The following is a 17,528-nucleotide window of genomic DNA, read 5'->3' as shown; positions in this document are numbered from 1 at the left end:
TCCCTCTGGTGTTTTGAAGGTTACACTGCATTATCGTCTGACTTACATTATCAGGTATGGGAAATTTCTGTCCATCTCTTTTTCAGGCTCTTGTGGATAATATTCCTGTCTCTCTGGTAGCCTTTGAGACTTTCTCCTTGCCCTCGATGTTTGTTAGTTTCGCTAGGATAATTTGAGGTGTGGATTTACTTTTAATCATTGTGCTGGGCACTTAGGCTGCAATTTTGATTTGAGAACTCCCATGTTCCTTTCTGGAAAATCCTCAGCTGATATATCTTCTCATCTATTCCCTTTATTCTTTTTTTCAGGAATGCTTACAAGATTAAGCTGACCCTCGTAACCTGTCTGCTACATCTCCTTTGTCTTTCTGGTAAGTCCTGGCTGTGTTGGAGGCAGTTATTTTGGGGGGTGGTAATAATTCTCCTTTCAGTTGGGCTTTTCCTCACTGTGGAAAGTGGAAGGCGGGGGTAGGTTTTTGATCCCATTTTACTCTAGAGGGCCATTTCCCTGAGGCTTCCTGCTTACCACCCCTGTTCATTTTTCTCAAGCTCGGGAAGGGAGACCAATAAAAATAAGACTTTTGTGAATGTCAGTTCCTCACCTTTCCCCTAGGTACACTTCCCCAGTGAATTTTTCCCACGGGTAAAATTCAGGCGTTTTCAGTGTTTTTCCCTGGCCACCGCTTTCAGGGACCACGCCCATAGTCATTTGAGTGTTGCTTGTCTACTTTTGGCCAATTTGAACTTACTGTTTTATGTCATTGTGGACAAAGTAGAGAAACAAATGTCTCAATACCCTATTACACATTTAAGCAGTAAGAGTTGGTACTGTTACTCAACCCATGAGCAGGTCAGAGTGGGTATTCAGTGCCCCCGTTTCGTATGAAGCCTGGCACAATGCCCAGGTGTTTGACATCTTTGGAGGGAAACAGGTGTCTATATAATTGGACAGGGATTAAGAAACTGAGAAATTTGAATGACGCAAAATCAGTGGTAGAAGGATGGCCTTACTAAGGTGGGGGTGTAGATGGAGAGATGGTGGTCAACATGCCATAGATACAACCTGTCACCAGTGCTTCTTAGCTCACACTCAAGAGTTTCCTGGAGGACCCAGAAGTAGCCAGATTGGATTTTTTTGATACCCTAATTTGGCTTTCTCAAGGACAAAGTGTCCAGATACCCCCTCTGCTAGTTATTAACTAATCACGTGACCATCCCCAAAATGTGCAAGATTCATCATTCTAGGACTGTAATTTTTTCTTCTCATTCTAACTCCCCTGTGAATCTTGGTTTTGCTTCTTTTCTAAGAATTAGTTTATCAGCTGACTGTCCCATGAGAGAAAATAATTTGTATGAAAGATAACTAAACTACATGCAACATAAGGAACTGTTTCTGTTATCCTTTGATAGATTTATGCTTTCTTTTTATTTATTTTTTTTTTTAATTTTTTTTTTTCAACGTTTATTTATTTTTGGAACAGAGAGAGACAGAGCATGAACGGGGGAGGGGCAGAGAGAGAGGGAGACACAGAATCGGAAACAGGCTCCAGGCTCTGAGCCATCAGCCCAGAGCCCGACGCGGGGCTCGAACTCACGGACGGCGAGATCGTGACCTGGCTGAAGTCGGACGCTTAACCGACTGCGCCACCCAGGCGCCCCTATGCTTTCTTTTTTAAAAAAAAAATGTTTATTTTTGAGAGAGACATGTGTGAGTGTGTGAGTTGGGGAGGGGCAGAGAGAGAGAGAGAGAATCCCACGCAGGCTCCACACTGTCAGCAAAGAGCCCGAGTGGGGGCTCGTTCTCACAGACCGTGAGATCATGATCTGAGCTGAAATCAAGAGTCAGACACTTAACTGAGCCACCCGGGCTCTCTGACAGACTTATGCTTCCCATTTGGGACTTAGGTGGTAGCGCTGTGTCTAATATTGACTGACAGGCACCTGTTCCAGTTTCCTGTTTTGCTGACTTGTAACACAGGCTGTTAACACTTGTCTTGTTGAAGCTCTGTCTTGAGTCATCTGCAGCATCCTGTGGCCCGCCACACGGAAAGTGGTTTGCATAAGTTATTCCATTAGATGAAATGTGGAGTAGCTTTTCCAGGCTAATGAAAGTTGATCGTGCCAGGCACTGTGTGGGAGGTTTAAATGGTTAGAGAAGCCGAATGATGAGGTTAGAAAGGCATTTTTCATGTGGTTGGTTCTTGGTGACTCAGATTCGTAGATCCCATGGCTCTCACCTGCCGACCCACCTCACCTGTGCTGTTGACCCAGCTCAAACCCCACTCGTCAATCTTTTTCTGTGTCTGTTTTCTTTCTTCATTAGTCCGTGGGATGTGTTCTTCATAAACTGGTCTAGGGCCAAGAAGTTTGGGCAGCCCTGCCTAGGAATTTTCTTTTTTGAGATTTACTCTGAACGTTAACTTTGTAAAGTTTCCCCAAAGTCCTGCAGTGAAGAAGCTCGTCTAATTCTGTTTAATCCAGTGGTTCCCCAACTTGCAGTCTACCTGTCTGCCACCCCGATGCATCCCCCCCAGACACACAGCAGGTCCTCTGGGTGTGTGGTGGGCACAGTTTGGGAAAACCTGTCCTATAGCGATAGAAAAGCCTCTACATCCCTTCTAGCTCTGATCTCGGCTTCCCTTCAACCCTTGATTTTTTCTTCCCTTTTCTTGTTTTGTTAACACTGTTACTAGTGTGCAGTATCGATACAAGTTTTATCCACAAAGCTTACAATTTAGTGAACTTCCAATTTTTTTATCATTGTGGTAAAAGATATGTAAAAAATTATGGTAAAAAAAAAGATATGGTAAAAATTATGTTGGCCACATTAGCCACAATTCCATGAAATTCAGTACATTCACAATGTTGTGCTCCCACCCCTGCTGTCTAGTTGCAGAACACTTGCATCACCCCAAAGGAAACCCTGTGCCCATTATCAGTCACTTCTCCCCACAGCCCCCAGCCCCTGGCGACCACTGTACTACTGGCGGGCTTTTCATCTGACCGCTCTAGGGAACCTCATAAATGGAGTCAGACAGTATCTGGTCTTTTATGACTAGTTGATTTCACTCGGCATTATGTCTGCAAGATCCATCCCTGTTGTAGCAGGTGTCAGAATGTTTTCCCTTTTTAAAAACATTTTTTAATGTTTTTATTTATTTTTGAGAGAGAGAGAGAGAGAGAGAGAGCACAAGCCGGGGAGGGGCAGAGAGAGAGGGAGACACAGGATCTGAAGCAGGCTCCAGGCTCCGAGCTGTCAGCACAGAGCCTGACGCCCGGAGCTCGAACTCGTGAGCCAGGAGATCATGACCTGGGCTGAAGTCGGATGCTGAACCGACTGAGCTACCCAGGTGCCCCCAGAATGTCCTTCCTTCTTAAGCCTGAACACTATTCCACGGTGTGTATAAACCATGTTTTGCTTATCCAGTCATCTGTCAATGGACGTGTGGGTTGCTTTTTGGGTAGATCCTCAGAAGCGGAGTTACTGGGTCATATTGTAATTCTGTTTCCTTCTTTGAGGAATTGCCATGCTCTGTATCGTAGAATGCAGCACCTTTTTACATTCCCGCCAGCCTTGCGCAAAGGTGGGCTCCCAATTTCTCCACACGCTTGCCAACACTTGTGAATTGTTTTTAATGTTTATTTTTGAGGGGGGAGAGGGGCAGAGAGCAAGAGGGAGACACAGAATCCGAAGCAGCCTCCAGGCTCTGAGCTGTCAGCACTTGTTAATTTTTTAAAATTTATTTTTATAAGAGCCCCCCTCGCGGGTATGAAGTGGCATCTCATGGTGGTTTTGATTTGCATCTCCCTGATGATGAGTGATGTTGAGCATCTTTTCATCAGTCTGTTGTCTGTCTGAATTTCTCCTGTGGAAATCTGTCTATTCACGTCTGTTGCCCATTTTTTTTTTTTTAATTTTTTTTTTTTCAACGTTTATTTATTTTTGGAACAGAGAGAGACAGAGCATGAACGGGGGAGGGGCAGAGAGAGAGGGAGACACAGAATCGGAAACAGGCTCCAGGCTCTGAGCCATCAGCCCAGAGCCCGACGCGGGGCTCGAACTCACGGACGGCGAGATCGTGACCTGGCTGAAGTCGGACGCTTAACCGACTGCGCCACCCAGGCGCCCCCTGTTGCCCATTTTTGAAATCAGTGTTATTGTCGTTGTTGATGAGTCCCCTAACTTGTTAACAGGTAAGACTCTCTTACCGGCATCAACTTTACTTCTGGGAAGGATGTTGGCAGCGTTAATTTCTCTTCTGCCATCAGCCATCATTTATCACTGTCCTACTTGTCCTAGTCTCTGGCTGAACCACGAGGCTCCATTCCTTCCCACCCCTTTCTACGGCCTGTGTTTTGGACCCTTGTCTTTTTAGCTGTTATTTCCTTGACTGGGCTGTTTTGTTTAAGTCCACTTCCCCATCACCTTCCTTTTCTTCCTAAAGGATTGTGTCATCCGCTGATTGATTTTAGCCACGGTTACTCCACGGAAGCAGCGTTGTGGAAGTCCAAGAGCTTCTAGCTCCCCGCAGCCCTCTATGGGATTGGCACTGATGATGATTGGCCCTCCCTTCTTTGGGCTTCCTTGGTCCCTGGGATACTTCTCTGTGACACTGAGTGGGGGAGTAAGCAGTGGGTGCAGGACTGTGGGCCCCGGGGCACCTTAGCCTGGCTGTCGATGCTGACTTTGTCCTTTAACTCATGCCAGGACCCGGGCTGGTGACTTCACTCTCGGGGTTCTCCTCAAAAAGAACTTTGGCGCCCACCGTGAACATGCGTGGGAAGGATTTGCAAGCAATCACATGAGAAGCACTTGGCATGGTTGCCCGTGTGCAGGACATGTCTGTGTCAGCCACTGTTGGCACATTAACGTGGTTTTCCTCCTGTGTATCCACTTGATCCCTCTCCGCTCCCAATTTCCGTCTTCTGACTCGTGTTTCCTAGATTCTGTTCTTTGTTCTTCATTAGTCTAATCCCAGACATTGTGTCACTCTTGCCATTTCAGTGTCCCACCCTGTGCGGGCAGATCTAATGAGGTCGGTTCACTACATTTTAGCGGGAGGCTTCTTGTAACACAGATCTCAGAATTGTGCTATAGGGATGTATGTTCTGGAGGACACTTGACTCTTGTCAGATCACTGCACGCCAGCCACCCCCTCGCCAGCTCATCCACAGCCATGTCGGCAACTCTTCAAATCTGGGAGAATTTGGCCTTTTCACCAATTTCTATGAATTGCGTTATTAAAAAAATTTTTTTTCTTTAATGTTAATTTATATTTGAGAGAGAGAGAGAGAGTTGAGGAGCGGCAGAGAGAGATGGAGACAGAATCAGAAGCAGGCTCCAGGCTCTGAGCTGTCAGCACAGAGCCCGACGTGGGGCTTGAACTCGGGAGCTGTGAGGTCATAACCTGAGCCGAAGTTGGATGCTTGACCGACTGAGGCACCTTGGTGCCCCAGTAATATTTTGTTTTAATGTTTGAATTAGTCCAGTCCTGCTTTTTGGTTTTATTATTCCTGCTCTTTTCTGTAATTTTTTGTTTGTTTTCTAAATTAGTTGAGAGAGCTTAGTTTTTAAAAATTTCTTTCTTTTCTTTTAAAAAAAAAGTTTGTTTATTTTTTGCTTGTTTATTTATTTATTGAGAGAGAAAGAGAGCACACAAGAGGACGTGAGCAAGGCAGGGGCAGAGAGAGAGAGAGAGAGAGAGGTGAGAGAGAATCCCAAGCAGGCTACATGCTGTCAGCACAGAGCCTTATGTGGGGCTCCATCCCACAAACTGAGAGATCATGACCTGAACTGAAATCAAGAGTTGTATGCTCAACTGACTGAGCCACCCAGGCTCCCCTCTTTTCTTGTATAATGAAAATACTCAAGGCTATGCATTTGCCTCTGAAAGCAACTTTGAACACATCCTTAGGAATGCTCTGTGGTGGTCTCATTTGTTTTGTTTTATAAGTAATCTGTTTTTACACATTTAATTTCTCCTTTGACTTCTTAGTCAATTTTCTTTATTTCTACGTGGTTGGGATTTGGGATGATCTTGATCAAACTTAATTCCTTTATTGCTTTATGGTCAGGATGATGGCTTATTGTTTTCCTCTTAAGTCTGTATACAGTTCCATTGCTATCAGGAGTATATGTGGTTGTAACAATGGAAATACTGGTTTAAAATGAACACGAGCAGGATTTGAAAACAGTGCTTATACCTCACTTATTTTAGTCTAAATTTGAGTTCTTGTTTCTCCAACTGATACGCTGTGTTTCTTTTTGTTATTAAAATAGAATATATATTCTCAATAAAATTCTTGGGGGCACATTGCCAGTTTGGGTTTTCATAGGAAAGTGGTCCCGCCTGTTGTATAACAACCAGCACTCAGAGCCAGATAGAGTGACAAAATGAGGAGGTGTTGTTAAAAGTGGAACAGGACGGCTCTCTAACAAGCCCACCAATGTTTAACGATTTTAATGAACTTTAAAAAAAATGTCATATTTTCACTGTGATTCATTTTACATTAAAATCTGTGGTTTTCCTGCCAGAGTTATCTTTAGCGAAAGCTGTGTACGTTCAGCTAGATTTGGAGGGGAGGGAATGTGAGTGAGCCTGGAAGCAGATCCCAGATCCCACAAGAAAGGCAGGTGTCGGAGCGGGGATTTCCTGGGCATCTGGGTCTTGGTTCTGTTAATCTTGGGCCACGCTCCCAATCTTGGCCACGCTCCCTGACACGCGTATGGCAGTGACAATCTTGGCCACACTCCCTGACACGCGTATGGCAGTGACTCAGTCAGGACCACTTGGGCATGGGTGACTTAGCCAGTGAAATGTCCTCCTCACACATTTCTGGCTTCTCCCACTGATCCCTGGCGTCCGTGCTGGGTTTTCAAGTGACACACGAGGGGGTGACTGGCATTTGACGAGAGATGATGGTCACCTGTTAGCATTTTCTTTCTCCATCTCAGGGAATGTGGTTTCCGTCGGTGCATGGAAAAGCCGTGAGTGCCTAGAGGTGGCCCGAGGAGGGAAGGCCGTCCAGGGAGGGAAGACGAGGCAGAAATACAGGAAAGGCAGGACACAGCTGAATGGGAATCGCCCCCGCGCTGTTCTCGAGTCTTCAGTGTAACCCTTTCTTTGTCTTGGAGAACTGTCCCTCCCTGTCGAGTTTTCTCCTAACAGAAAGAAAAATCTAGTGGGGAAGAGTTATGTGGAAAAAACCACTTTCCCTTTCAAAGTCTTCCCAGAGAGAGGAGGAAGCCCTCGCTGACAGAGCGTGTGGGCCGTGGGCGGAATTCTGTCTCACACCACTGTGCTCGCAGGTGGTGGCTGCTCTGAGTCATGTTATCATTTATTCCTCAGTAAACGCGGAAGCGTCTAGGGCCGCCGGAACAAGGCACCACAGACCAAGGGGCTTCCCCGAGAGAAGTTGGCTGCCACCCCTTGGAGGCCCGAAGTCCCAGATCAAGGCGAGGAGGGTTGGTTCCGAGGGCCACGAGGGAGAATGTGCTCCAGGCCTCTCCCCCAGCTTCTGGTGGTTTGATGGCCATCCTTGACGTTCCCTCGCCCGGGGATGCATCACCCCGGTCTCTGCCCTCACCTTACGTGGTGTGCTGTGTATGTGTGTCTGGGTCTGCATTTCCTCTTTTTTAAATTAAAAAAGTTTTTTTTTTTAATGTTTATTTATTTTTGAGGAGGCGGGGAGCAGAGAGAGAGGGAGACACAGAATCGGAAGCAGGCTCCAGGCTCTGAGCTGTCAGCACAGAGCCCGAGGTGGGGTTCAAACCCACGAACTGCAAGATCGTGACCTGAACCGAAGCCGGGTGCTCAACTGACTGAGCCACCCAGACGCCCCTCCTCTTTTTTTTTTTTTTTTAAGTTTATTTATTTTGAGAGAGAGAGTATGAGACGGGGAGGGGCAGAGAGAGAGGGAGAGAGAGAATCCCAACCTTGCTGTCAGTGCGGAGCCCGACACGGGGCTTGAAGCCACAAACCATGAGATCATGACTTGAGCCCAAATCAAGAGTTAGACGCTTAACCAACTGAGCCACCCAGGTGCCCCGTGTCACATTTCCTCTTTATAGGGGCACCAGTCATATTGGATTAGGGGTCCACACTCCTCTGCATGACCGGATCTTATTACATTTCCAATGATCCTATTTCCAAACAAGGTCACCTTCTGAGGTCCTGGGGCTTTCGAACGACTTCAGCATATGAATTTGGGGGTGAGGAGACACAATCCTAACCCGTAACAGTAAATACTTATTTACATACCCATTAAATGTTTAAGGAGTCTCTATTATGTGCAAAGTGTGATAGGAGGCATTGAGATTTAAATAAATATGAGTAAAACATTTCCTGTACCAAACCACATACAGTAAAGCAGGAGAGGTGTATAAACAAATAGCTGTGATTGGCAGAGTCATGGTAAAGGTAGGTACGAATAATTGTGGTGCCAAGAAGGGAACTGGTCAAGCCTCCTCACTGGGGAAGAGACCACTATGGGGGCAAAGCTTGAGCTGGATGCAAAGGGATTCAAAGAAGCTCACTAGGTAGACTGCATGAGACAAAATGGCGCATTCACGGACTTTGAAGCCATCTTGTGGCAGGAGGATAGGGTGCACTGTGGTGGTGGCCACTGCAAAGTCTTAAGTGTTAGAGCAATGCTATTGGACTTGTAGTTTCGGGCATGCTCTTCTGACCGACAGCATGGAGGCTGGAGCGTAGGTGGTGAAGTCTAGAGTGTGTGAGATAAAATGGTGGGAATGACCCCGGGTCTGGTGCTTGTGGCACTGAGGGATTCCAAGGCCCTTCGGTCTGAGAGAAAGAGGGGAGCTTGAGATTATCGGTGGGATGTCCAGTGACACTTGGATTTGGAGTCAGGCAAGAAGCGTGGAAGGACGGTATGCATTCGGGGATTGTTTTGCGTATAGCCACGGGAGCGGATAATTGTGTCAAATAGAAGAGGGCATCGGGGGCACGCCTGGGTTTTAGGGGCAGGATGAGGAGGAGGAGCCAATCAAGGAGAGTCAGAGAGAAAGATCAGGGAGATCGGACCAGGTGGGCACCCCACCGAAGCCGAGGAGTGTGGCGGTGACAAGGAGAAGAGCTTGGACGGAAACCCCTGACATCACAAGTAGGTCGTGGAAGATAAAGCCGACAAAAGCAGTGTGCCCTGTGGCTCAGTCTTGACATGATGTTTTCAAAGTCTCTTCTGATATGTATGTGTGTGTCACCAGTTTGGTATCCAGAACGGCAATTTGAACCTTTCCTGAAATCTTTGGAAGAACACCGAAGATGAGTCCGTCCATAATGCCCAGCAAAGTTTTCAATTCTTGCTACTCCCTCTGCATGCTAACCCCCGCCACCCTTTCTCCTGCCCTGGTGTCTCTCATCTTCCTGTCGACCCTACTCTGCTCCCCTAGTCACTCTGCCTTTTCCAGCATTTCTCAACTCTGTCCTCATCTACCACCCGAACTCTGTGCAAGGAGCAAGCTGGTAATGGGCAGTGTTCTCGATAGACCGGGGACCAGGGCTAGGCTCTGCGCATCCCCCTGTGAATTCTTTCCTGACCCCAAACGGGCTGTGGCTCACCTTTGGCAGGGTGTTTTCGGATGAGCAGTGGGCGTGGACGCAGGTTGCTGTGGTCGAAGATTAATTAACTAATTGGTGGACGAGACAGTGGTGAGCTCCCAGAAGGTGTCAGGTGGTTGGGATAAGGTCTCTTAAACACTTTTTTGGAGCGAGTATTTGTTTTGCAGTCAGACCTACAGCAGAAATCCACACAGGCAGTGATTGTCATCCTAAGCGAAAAGTCAACACATTTGCGTTGTTCGTTATTATCTATTGTCATTGGAACCGATGAGGAAGAAATTCACAGTTCCCCCCGGACCTGAAGCCTGGGTTCCGGAGTGTGGACAAGGATTGAGGTGTGAGTGTGAATGCCCCTTGAGAGGAAGGAGTGAGAGCAGAGCATTGGAGCTTAGCGATGGTCGTAGACTCTGGCCGGATGTTCACTTCAGATCATCTGTTCAGTAAATATTTGTGCACCTCCTGCCACTGTGTTAGGCCTTGAGGTTCTTGGGCTCTGGGGAGTGAAGCAAAGCAGGTACATAGCCCATCATTCCTGATCCGAAGATTCCCGGTGGAAAGTGACTATTGGACTCTTTTATTAGAAGGCTGAGTACTTTAGGGAGTAGGGCAATGGGTGCCATGATGCACCTAGGGGGGAAGCGGAGATAGACAGATGGCTCCGTGCACTACCTGAGGGCCGTGAGGCTTTGCCTTGCCTGGCCGACTTGCGCTTGGTCCCCGGCAATAAGGGACTCCTAAAAAGTAGGTGTGACTCAACATTACTTGTCACCACTATGGTAAGGTTTTCTCAAGTTCAATAGTGAGGGAAAAGTTCAGTTTAAACTACTGAACTTGTTATGAGGCATAACGATGTTCACTTTCCCTGCGACCGAGGTGTCTCTTCAAGGCTTGCACTGTAATCTAGGTAAGAGTATTTGTGACAGAACAATATTTATATACAAATGGCAGTTGTAAAATTTGTTTCTAGGGTGTCGGGTAGAAATTTGCTTTCTTTTTTAAAAAAAAAAATTTTTTTTTTTTAACGTTTATTTATTTTTGAGACAGAGAGAGACAGAGCATGAACGGGGGAGGGTCAGAGAGAGGGAGACACAGAATCTGAAACAGGCTCCAGGCTCCGAGCTGTCAGCACAGAGCCCGACGCGGGGCTCGAACTCACGGACCGCGAGATCATGACCTGAGCCGAAGTCGGCCGCCCAACCGACTGAGCCACCCAGGCGCCCCAAAATTTGCTTTCTTAAGAAGACTGCGAAGATGTTTGTCCAGTCTTTCTAACATTTGCTAATTCTCAAGTGTCCATTGGTTTACTCTTCATGGCTCATGTTTGTAAATGAACCTGCAGATTGAACAGGCCTGCAAGGCTGAGGGAAGTGTCTTGGCAACTGTGTAGGTCAGTGTTTGAATCATGAAAAGGGGCCCTTCAACCTCCCCGATCAGTGAGTTTCTTGTCCGAGCATCACGGCCTCGAAGTTTTGTCCAGAACCTGGGCAGAGGCACCGGCTTCAGGCCAAGCCAAGTGATCTCGAGCCCAGCGAGCAGATGTCATGACGTGTTGCCTTATTTCTGTTAGAAACACAAATTTCGGGGGGGCCTGGGTGGCTCGGTCGGTTAAGCGGCCGACTTCAGCTCAGGTCATGATCTCGCGGTCCGTGAGTTCGAGCCCCGCGTCGGGCTCTGTGCTGACTGCTTAGAGCCTGGAACCTGTTTCAGATTCTGTGTCTCCCTCTCTCTGACCCTCCCCCATTCATGCTTTGTCTCTCTCTGTCTCAAAAATAAACGGTAAGAAAAAAAAATAAAAAAAAAACACACAAATTTAGTTTCCTGGTCAGTCACGTGTTCTCAGTGCGATCCTTCCTGAGCAATCAGCAAGTAAGAGAAGCTGAGGGAAGTTAAGTGATCATCCTGTAGGAAAAAAACCCACAGGCCTAAGAACGTAGCTCGTCACCTTGAGGTCGAAATCACCTGCCACACCTCCCGCGGTGGCATCGAGAGCCCACTGTCCGAAGGGCTTTAATTCTAGCAGGAGATACATGGTCATCATTGCAATCAGCAGTGGAAGCCTCAGGATGGGCCTGCCTGCTGACACTTGGATTTCAGCTTTTTTGCTCGTTTGTAGACTTTTGTGGTCTTCTTCTGTCAGGGTTGAGAGGTAGCCATGAGTGACCAAATCTGTGAAGAGAGAGTTTTTCCATCGTCAGAGGAAAGTAGCACGTCGAGGGTGCTCTTGACGGGCCCTGGAGAGTGAGGCGTTCGGGGTTCGGGCCAGGAGGCTTTTCAGCAGAGGATTAGCTCCTCTCAAAGGATCCCTTCCGCCGTGTGGACAAATCATGAATGCTTTTGACCTTTGTGTGTGCACAGCCGTGGTTGATTACCATGTACATGCACTATTTTCTCAAGGAAATTTCTCTCCCATTCTCTTAACCATATGCCTACCTCCTGGGACCAATAGGCAAACGCTGGAATTAATGTGTGGAGTGAATTCCTGTCTTCCTTCTCTGCATGGCTTTTTGTTCCTTCCATACGAAAGCATTTGATGTTCTGTCTGAACACCCTCCTAACACTCCGCACGCTGCCTCTGGTAACTCGCCAGCCCCCTCAGGGTGAGCAGTAGGGGGTGAAACTCTCGGTTTGGTTGTTTCTTCCATTGAAGTATGCCAGGTTCTGTTTCTTCTGGGAATAATTGAGGTCTTATGAAATGTACACAATGCAAAAATACCTAAGGCAGCGGAAAATTTTGCGAAAAAAATTTCATCCCAGGGAGATGCCATACAAAGCAAGGGTTTTCAAGTAAGGAAGTGTATCCACGTTGCAAAGAAGCGAGCTTTGGCTTTTGGAGACGTGGGCATCTTCTCATTGGCTCATACAGAGCTTTCCTTTGGGCTTCTATGTGGCAAATATGGTGCGTTGGCAGCTGTTACCACAGTGAAAAATACCGAAGGAAAGTGGTCCTTGCTCTGCTGGATGAAGCAGCAGGAGTTACCAAGCAGCGGGAAAGCCAGTCCAAGGTTTGCACAAAAAAATAAGAAAGTATGGGGCGCCCGGGGGGCTCAGTTGGTCAAACGTCTGACTCTTGGTTTTGGCTGAGGTCATGATCTCACAGTTTGTGGGTTCAAGCCCCGCATCAGGCAGTGTGGAGCCTGCTTGGGATTCTCTCTCTCTTCTCTCTCTCTGCCCCTCCCCCGCCCTCTCTCTCTCTCTCAAAATAAATAAACATGAAAAAAGGTTTTGAAAATGAAACTCCTATAAAAAAAGAAATAAATAAAATAAAAATAAATAAAAAAATAAATAAAAAATAAATAAAAAAATAAAAAAAGACACCTCGCAGGCAGCACGGGCCAACCTGAATGCTGCCTGTTTTGTCCTCTGCCTCTTGTTCAGGGCACCTCACGTAAAGTGAAATCTGGGCCCGGGACGCCTGGGTGGCTCAGTCGGTGGAGCGTCTGACTCTTGATCTCGGCTCAGGTTGTGATCTCACGGTCGTGGGATTGAGCCCCGAGTCGGGCTCTGTGCTGACAGCATGGAGGCTGCTTGGGATTTTCTCTCTCCCTCTCTCTCTGCCCCTCCCCACTTGTTCTCTCTCTCTTTGTCTCTCGAAATAAATAAATGAACTTTTTTTAAAAAAAAAATTAAAGTCTGGGCAGGCCAAATTGCAGAATGATCACATTCACTGGTTTTAATTACTATTCTTCCTTCTCTTCCCTGTTCCGTGGTTTGTATGCTCAATTCCTATCACTCTAGAATTCACGTTGAGGCCATCCAGGCAGCCTAGATTCTGTGGCTCTACCCTTTGGGCCACAGGACTGTGGACTAATCAGGGATAAGATGCCCCTCCACCCCCGAGAAATCTCTTGTACTTGTTTTCAGGCTATTTTACGTGGGATTAAAGAGTACTTTCCTGCCTGTATTTCACCAGACCCAGGCAATCGAAGAGCTTTTCCAATTTTTCTAGGTTTTTGTCACATAGTTGACTGTGTAGAATAATCAGCAGACCCATTCATGATGTGGCGCTGTATCCTTTCTGCATATTACCAATTGGTTTTGTTTGGCGTTTGGTCAGAAGAAAGGCCCCAATTCTTAGCTTACTGGAATAATCCATAGCTTATTTTTTAATTTTTTTAAATGCTTATTTATTTATTTTGAGATAAAGAGAGAGAGAGAGCAAGCAGGGCGGGGGGCAGAGAGAGAGGGAGAGACAGAGAGAGAGAGAATTCCAAGTAGGCTTTACACTGGCAGCAAGGAGCCTGATGCAGGACTTGAACCCACGAACCATGAGATCATGACCTGAGTTGATAGGAAGGGTTGGATTCTTAACCAACTGAGCCACCCAGGCTCCACCAAAACTTTTTATTTATTTATTTATTTATTTATTTATTTATTTATTTATTTATAAATGTTTATTTTTGAGAGAGAAAGAGAGAGACAGAGCGTGAACTGGGGAGGGGCAGAGAGAGAAGGAGACACAGAATCCAAAATAGGCTTCAGGCTCTGAGCTGTCAGCACAGAACCCGATGCGGGGCCCGAACTCGGGAACGGAGAGGCCATGGCCTGGGCTGGAGTTAGACGCATAACCAACCGAGCCCCCCAGGCGCCCTCAGAGCTTATGAGCTTTAAGAAGCCCACTGTAGATTGGCCCTTCCTGAATCTATGGACAGACACTATTTGTTGCCGTCGCTCCCTTTGACGCTGTGGATACAACTGTCCCGTACAACTGCTCAGTGTTATTTGGACTGTTTGGGAAAGAACACTTCAGAGGTTTAAAGGCATTAGGTTTTGTTTTGTTTTGTTTTGTTTTGTTTTTTAACGTTTATTTATTTTTGAGACAGAGACAGAGCATGAACGGGGGAGGGTCAGAGAGAGGGAGACACAGAATCTGAAACAGGCTCCAGGCTCTGAGCGGTCAGCACAGAGCCCGACGCGGGGCTTGAACTCACCGCGAGATCATGACATGAGCCGAAGTTGGACGCTTAACTGACTGAGACACCCAGGTGCCCCAGGAATCAGGTTTTAAAAACCTTGAGCTGTGATTTTGGTTTCTGAAGGCTTGAGAGCTGCTATCGAAACATGTTTGTTTTTTTTTTTAATAGAGAAAGCTTCAGCAGGGAGTAGAGTACAGAGCAAGGGGGCAGCGGGGGTGCCTCTATACCCCCCGAGCACGTTCACATCTCTCTCAGTGTCTGGGTTCGTGTCACCAGGCCAGGTACGATCATCTTGTCCATGTTCAGGAGGGAATGAGTCTAGAGTGTCTGGAAATGGCCCTTCCCGGTGGGAAGCACAGCGGATAGCGTGGAAAGGCGACATTTTCCTCTGGGTAGTAAGTTCATGTAATTGAGGAAGATGCAAGGAGTCTCGGGAGACCCCGGGACTGCTCGCGGTGACACAGCCTTTCACGTAGTAGGTGCTCAGTGAATGCTGGAGGACGATCCTTGCTCTGGATGGAACTGTGCTCCTGCCCCTCAGATTCATGTATGTGGTGGCATTTGCGGGTGTGGGGGGGGTTGGGGGGGCTTTGGGAGCTAATGAAGTTCCGATGAGTCATGCGTGTGGGGCTTGTGTGGTGGTGGGATTAGTGTCCTTGTAAAGAAGAGACCCAAGAACCCAAGGGAGCCCCTGTGCACCTTCCTTCCCCTCCCTCTCTGTCTCTCCGTCTCTCCTTCTCTCTTCCCCCCTCTGCCACGTGGGGACACAGTGAGAAATCGGCTGTTGCAAGCCACGAGGAGGACTGTCCCCAGAACCCAACCATGCTGGCGGGCTGATCTCTGACTTCCTGCCTCCAGAGCTGCGAGAGATAAAGGTCTGTTGCTCAAAGTACCGCCCAGTCTGCGGTATTTTGTTGCCTAAAATGTCATTCCTGAAAATGCCTTCTGAAAGCTCTAAATTCATCGAGTCGGAGACAACTGATCATTGGCATGAATCCCGCACTGTATCTCCTCAGATGCCTCCTTGGTTTGATTGGAGCGGCCATGTGCAAAGTTAGTGGGAGGCTTCTCTGTTGTCTTATGAGTAGGAGAGAGAGGCCCCATTGGACCCCAGACTCATCAGGGTGGGAATCCTCGGGAAGGACTGTGGGCTCCCTGGGGTCCTCAGAAAATGCAAGGTCCTGAGCCTGCCCTGCCTGGTCTCTAGCCTGACACCCAGATTTTCCTTTAGTACAATTTTCCCTGTTTCTGGAACCCACCAGGCCCTTCCGGATTCCCTGCCTCTGCCCCTCGGCCTCCTCGGAGCATCCCCTCCCACCCCCGCCCCGGCAGACCTCTCTTCTCTACGCTCTCCAAGAAAAACCAGAGCTGGCCAGCGGATAAAGCGGCAGGAACTATCGCCGTGGCGGGAGACCCCAGGATAGAGGTGGGTTCAACTCCGAATATGGCACAGACAAGTGGGATGTGTAGCCAAGGAGCAGGGCGGTGGTGGGGGGCAGGGGCAGTCAGTGGATGACAACTTCTTTTATTTTTTAATTTTTTAATGTTTGTTTATTTTTGAGAGAGAGCGCAGCAGGGGAGGGGCAGAGAGAGAGGAAGACACAGAACCTGAAACAGGCTCCAGGCTCTGAGCTGTCAGCACAGAGCCCAACGCGGGGCTCAAAGCCATGAACCGCGAGATCATGACCTGAGCTGAAGTCGGACGCTTAACCGCCTGAGCCACCCAGGCGCCCCGCAGATGAGAGGTTCTTAAGAGGAAAGAAACATCAGAGCTCGGGGGTCTGGCCAAACGAACCTAGCAGGATTCTAGCTAAAATTGGGCAGAAGTCTGAAGGTCAAGGCCTCTTTGGGAAAGGAATTTGAGGAGCCGATGGGAGCCTGGTCGGAGAGTGTTTGTCCGGCACACGGTCCTCCTCGCCGTGTTCAGCAGTAGCTGTTGTCCTGCCCGTGCTGTGGGCCGTGAGCCCCTCCCAGGTCTGTCTTCATCGTGGAGCTCCTGGCACCCGGACCCCGGCCTGGCACAGGGGGGCCTCTCAGGAGGGCCTGGGATGAGGGCAAGTGCTCACTGCCTGTGACAGCCACGGGCCACGCCGAGGGCTCTTCTGACAGGGTATGTTTCTGTCCTCATTGGTCAGCCTGGAAAGACGGGCACAGGATGCCCCTGAGGCCAGACCTGTGGGGACATTTCACTGACACAGCGTCCCTCAGCCACCAGCGGCAGGAAAGACGGATGATGAATGGGGTTTCTGTTCACAGCTCTTGGATGGGCTCATGAGATGATGTGAAGGGCCGAGACGTCCCTCCCCTGGGTTGGGACACTTGAATGTCCTTCCACTAAGGAGGAGGCCCCTCTAAACGCCCGCGCATGACTCGGCCACGGGCTGCACAACGGTTGGGGCGGCTGGTGGGGAAGGCCGCATCCACTGGCCGCCTCCTGAGCGCTTCTGCTGAGTCTCGCAGGAGCCAGGATAGAAGGTAAAACAGTTTGTAAACCGGAGAGGGGTTGAAACAGAGCTGAAGTTTATTTTGTTAATCAGGAAAATAATTTTAAATTGTCAGCCAGTGTAACCATTTTAAAAATACAATTAAGGGGCGCCTGGGTGGCTCAGTCAGTTAAGCGTCTGACTTCTGCTCAGGTCATGATCTTGAGGTTTGTGAGTTTGAGCCCCACATCGGGCTCTGTGCCGACAGCTCGGAGCCTGGGGCCTGCTTCGGATTCTGTGTCTCCCTCTGTCTCTGCCCCGCCTCTGCTCATGTTCTGTGTCCCTTTCTCTCAAAAATAAATTGACATTAAAAATTTTTTAAATACAATTAAAAAAGGGGCCCCTGGGTGGCTCAGTCAGTTAAACATCTGACTTCAGCTCAGATTATAATCTCATGGTTCGTGAGTTTGAGCTACGCTTCGGGCTCTGTGCTGACAGCTTGGAGCCTGAGCCTGCTTCAGATTCTGTGTCTCCCTCTCTCTCTGCCCTTCTCCCACTCACGCTCTCTCTCTGTCTCTCAAAAAAAACATTAAAAATTTTTTTTAAAAATAT

General features: G+C 48.2%; 1 protein-coding gene across 2 annotated transcripts in view; it reads left to right on the top strand.

The window, feature by feature from the left end:
* B3GALT5 (beta-1,3-galactosyltransferase 5) overlaps positions 1-17,528 on the top strand; it is a 40,486-nt gene that overhangs the window by 11,438 nt on the left and 11,520 nt on the right. The window contains exons 2-4 of one of the 2 annotated variants that reach the window (XM_045501338.1): positions 309-370; positions 15,264-15,368; positions 15,756-15,919. The gene's annotated coding sequence lies outside the window, so the exon portion shown is untranslated. The remainder of the gene's footprint in view (positions 1-308; positions 371-15,263; positions 15,369-15,755; positions 15,920-17,528) is intronic. The other variant, XM_045501339.1, reaches the window with a different exon arrangement.

The sequence above is a fragment of the Leopardus geoffroyi genome, chromosome C2, assembly GCF_018350155.1.
Source record: "Leopardus geoffroyi isolate Oge1 chromosome C2, O.geoffroyi_Oge1_pat1.0, whole genome shotgun sequence".
In the NCBI taxonomy this organism is placed as follows: Eukaryota; Metazoa; Chordata; class Mammalia; order Carnivora; family Felidae; genus Leopardus; species Leopardus geoffroyi.
This window is presented reverse-complemented; position numbering and strand designations above follow the sequence as displayed.